The sequence below is a fragment of the Bombina bombina genome, chromosome 1 (genome assembly GCF_027579735.1).
Source record: "Bombina bombina isolate aBomBom1 chromosome 1, aBomBom1.pri, whole genome shotgun sequence".
In the NCBI taxonomy this organism is placed as follows: Eukaryota; Metazoa; Chordata; class Amphibia; order Anura; family Bombinatoridae; genus Bombina; species Bombina bombina.
The window spans coordinates 1486511522-1486515924 of NC_069499.1; positions in this window are offsets into that span (position 1 = coordinate 1486511522).

The window sequence follows — 4403 nt, forward strand, 5'->3', positions numbered from 1 at the left end:
GGATCATATGTAAACATGTTTTATTAAGGGGGGGCGGAGCTAGCTGGCACCAAAGATGGTCGCAGGTTTCTAGAGCTCCGAAGTGAGGATGGCTTATTATTATCCCAGAGGACACAGGGATGTGATTTACAGGGCAAAACTGCCTGCATTTGCCCAACGGATACCAGGAGACTTCCCCAATCCTGAGCAGGAAGTGATCCTGAGAGGTGGCGTTCCGCCATAACGGCACTCAACGGCCGTCCACAAGGCTCCTCAACACTCTCTGGTGACGCAGCTGTCGGATCTACATGGCATACTGCCCGAACACTCACCAGTACTCCAATGAGCCCCTGCTGCTAACCGGGCTATATTTCACTACAGGCCCAGCTCCTCTGACATCGGAGCACCGCAACAGAGACAGGAACTGCGCAATGACTCAGCGCTAGGCCATTACCTCTCCCATTCTAACTGTGCTTTACAAATGGGGCGCACCATCACAAGCCCAGCATAAGGGCATATGACACTCATTGACTCTGTCACCACATAAGCTGAACATTGCCATAAAAATTGCTTCAGCGGGGAATGGATTGTGAACCCTAATGCCTACCATAACATACATTTTAACACTGCAGAATGAAGGCCTCTCCGTTACAAATGGCACATCATGTTCTTCTAACAGGGAGCACTCACCCATGCTATTGTATAGTGCCTGCAAGCTGCATTGGTATTTTATTTGATAACAGGCCGACTGCCTACACCAACACCAGTTGATTCAGAGCATTACAGCTGAGAACCTGGCCTTGCCCCTATAACCAGTTAATATTGTCTGTGCCCTGCAATCACATATAGCAAGATATAGCCACCAAAGAAGTTGCACAACAACTTCATGGCATCTAAGAAGGGGCCCAGGGGGGGCTTTTTTATTTTATTAGGGGGATTAGATTAGGTGTAATTAGTTTAAAAATCTTGTAATTATTTTATTATTTTCTGTAATTTAGTGGGGTTTTTTTTCCGTACTTTAGTTTATTTAATTTAATTGCAATTCATTGTAGTTAGTTTAGGTAATTCATTTAATTTATAGTGTAATGTTAGGTGTAATTGTAACTTAGGTTAGGATTTATTTTACAGGTATATTTGTATTTATTTTAACTAGGAAGTTATTAAATAGTTAATAACTATTTAATAACTATTGTACCTAGTTAAAATAAATACAAACTTGCCTGTAAAATAAAAATAAATCCTAAGATAGCTACAATGTAACTATTAGTTATATTGTAGCTAGCTTAGGGTTTATTTTATAGGTATTTAGTTTTAAATAGGAATAATTTATTTAATTGTAGTAATTTTATTTTGTTTTATTTAAATTATATTTAAGTTAGGGGGGTGTTAGGGTTAGGGGTTAATACATTTAATATAGTGGCGGCGACGTTGGGGTCGGCAGATTAGGGGTTAATAAATGTAGGTAGGTGTCGGCAATGTTATGGATGGCAGATTAGGGGTTAATAAAATTTAACTAGTGTTTGCGAGGCGGGAGTGCGGCGGTTTAGGGGTTAATATATTTATTAAAGTGGCGGCGATGTCCGGTCGGCAGATTAGGGGTTAAAAACTTTAGTTAACTGTTTGCGATGTGGGGGGGACCTCGGTTTAGGGGTTAATAGGTAGGTAGTTAATAGGTAGTTTATGGGTGTTAGTGTACTTTTTAGCACTTTAGTTAAGAGTTTTATGTTCCGGCGTTAGCCCATAAAACTCTTAACTACTGACTTTTAAAGCCTTGACAGGAGAGGGTCTAACGCTCACTTTCTCCAAGACTCGTAATACCGGCGTTAGGCAAATCCCATTAAAAAGATAGGATACGCAATTGACGTAAGTGGATTTGCTGTATGCTCGAGTCGCAGAGAAAAATTGAGCGGTACACCTGTACCTGCCAGAATCGTAATACCAGCGGGCGTTACAAAGCAGCGCTGGGACCTCTCAACGCTGCTTTTTAACCCTAACGCAAGACTCGTAATCTAGCCGAATGTTTTTAATACGTGTTATGTATGTATACTTTTGATACAGACCAGGCTGCGACTAGAAGATGAGTTTCCTTTTTTTTTCACTTGCCTTTGCATCTTCCTGCCCTTCGCAATGTACCTTTTTAGACAAGGGACATTATTAATATCTTATCTTGGAACATTGTAGGAATAACCTTCCCAGCTAAAAGAAATATAATACTAAAACAACTCAGACAATATAGCCCAGACTTTGTGCTCTTATAAGAGACACATCTGACAACAAGAAGACAAATAAGCTTAAATCTAAATGGGTAGGAGAGGTGATGGTCTTCCCTGGTCCGAGCCGTAAGAGAGGAGTTGCTTTCCTTTTCTCTAAGTCATTCAGTTATAAGTTTATCGCAAATGAATTAGACCCTGGGGGAAGATTCATTATTATTGAATTAGAATGCAAGGGCATAGTTTTTGTAATATGCAACGTTTACTGTCCCAACGAGCTAGATACAAATTTCTGGGTTAAATTATTTATTAAACTCTTTCCTTATGTAAATAAGAACCTCATTATTGCGGGAGATTTCAATATGACTAGCTGTCCCCTAATAGATAGAATTAGAGTGGTAAGATGCCCAGTACAGAGAAAGTGAAGAAAAACTGTTTAGGAATTTCTACAATAAACTGACCTTAAAAGACATATGAAGGATCAAAAATCCAGATTTAAAAGCGTTTACTTGTGAATCTAAGACACATAACGCAATGTTGCGCATAGATTTAATTTTGATAAATGAACAAATGGTATCATTGGACCTGAACCCACAAATCAAAGATATAGTGATGTCAGATCATGCGATAATAACCCTCTGTAAAGATGTAGTTAAGCCTAGGGAGCCGATTTACCATGCTGCGAATGCAGCAATTTCCGCGAGAGCCTTCTGGCTCACCGGAAACAAAAGTTAAGAAGCAGCGGTCGTAAGATCGGATACGATCAGGATGATTAACACCCCCTGCTAGCAGCCGATTGGCCACATATGTGCAGGAGGCTGCATTGCACAAGCATTTCACACAAAATGCTTGTGTAATGATAAATGCCGCCAGCGTATTGATGTGGGGCGGACATTATCTACTACAGATATCCGTCCGCACATTGATAAATCGGCTACCAGGGCTGAGCGGGCAAACAATTTTCCCCCCTAAATACCTTGTATATGATCCAGGTTTTACAGGGAGTGCAGAATTATTAGGCAAGTTGTATTTTTGAGGATTAATTTTATTATTGAACAACAACCATGTTCTCAATGAACCCAAAAAACTCATTAATATCAAAGCTGAATATTTTTGGAAGTAGTTTTTAGTTTGTTTTTAGTTTTAGCTATTTTAGGGGGATATCTGTGTGTGCAGGTGACTATTACTGTGCATAATTATTAGGCAACTTAACAAAAAACAAATATATACCCATTTCAATTATTTATTTTTACCAGTGAAACCAATATAACATCTCAACATTCACAAATATACATTTCTGACATTCAAAAACAAAACAAAAACAAATCAGTGACCAATATAGCCACCTTTCTTTGCAAGGACACTCAAAAGCCTGCCATCCATGGATTCTGTCAGTGTTTTGATCTGTTCACCATCAACATTGCGTGCAGCAGCAACCACAGCCTCCCAGACACTGTTCAGAGAGGTGTACTGTTTTCCCTCCTTGTAAATCTCACATTTGATGATGGACCACAGGTTCTCAATGGGGTTCAGATCAGGTGAACAAGGAGGCCATGTCATTAGATTTTCTTCTTTTATACCCTTTTTTGCCAGCCACGCTGTGGAGTACTTGGACGCGTGTGATGGAGCATTGTCCTGCATGAAAATCATGTTTTTCTTGAAGGATGCAGACTTCTTCTTGTACCACTGCTTGAAGAAGGTGTCTTCCAGAAACTGGCAGTAGGACTGGGAGTTGAGCTTGACTCCATCCTCAACCCGAAAAGGCCCCACAAGCTCATCTTTGATGATACCAGCCCAAACCAGTACTCCACCTCCACCTTGCTGGCGTCTGAGTCGGACTGGAGCTCTCTGCCCTTTACCAATCCAGCCACGGGCCCATCCATCTGGCCCATCAAGACTCACTCTCATTTCATCAGTCCATAAAACCTTAGAAAAATCAGTCTTGAGATATTTCTTGGCCCAGTCTTGACGTTTCAGCTTGTGTGTCTTGTTCAGTGGTGGTCGTCTTTCAGCCTTTCTTACCTTGGCCATGTCTCTGAGTATTGCACACCTTGTGCTTTTGGGCACTCCAGTGATGTTGCAGCTCTGAAATATGGCCAAACTGGTGGCAAGTGGCATCTTGGCAGCTGCACGCTTGACTTTTCTCAGTTCATGGGCAGTTATTTTGCGCCTTGGTTTTTCCACACGCTTCTTGCGACCCTGTTGACTATTTTG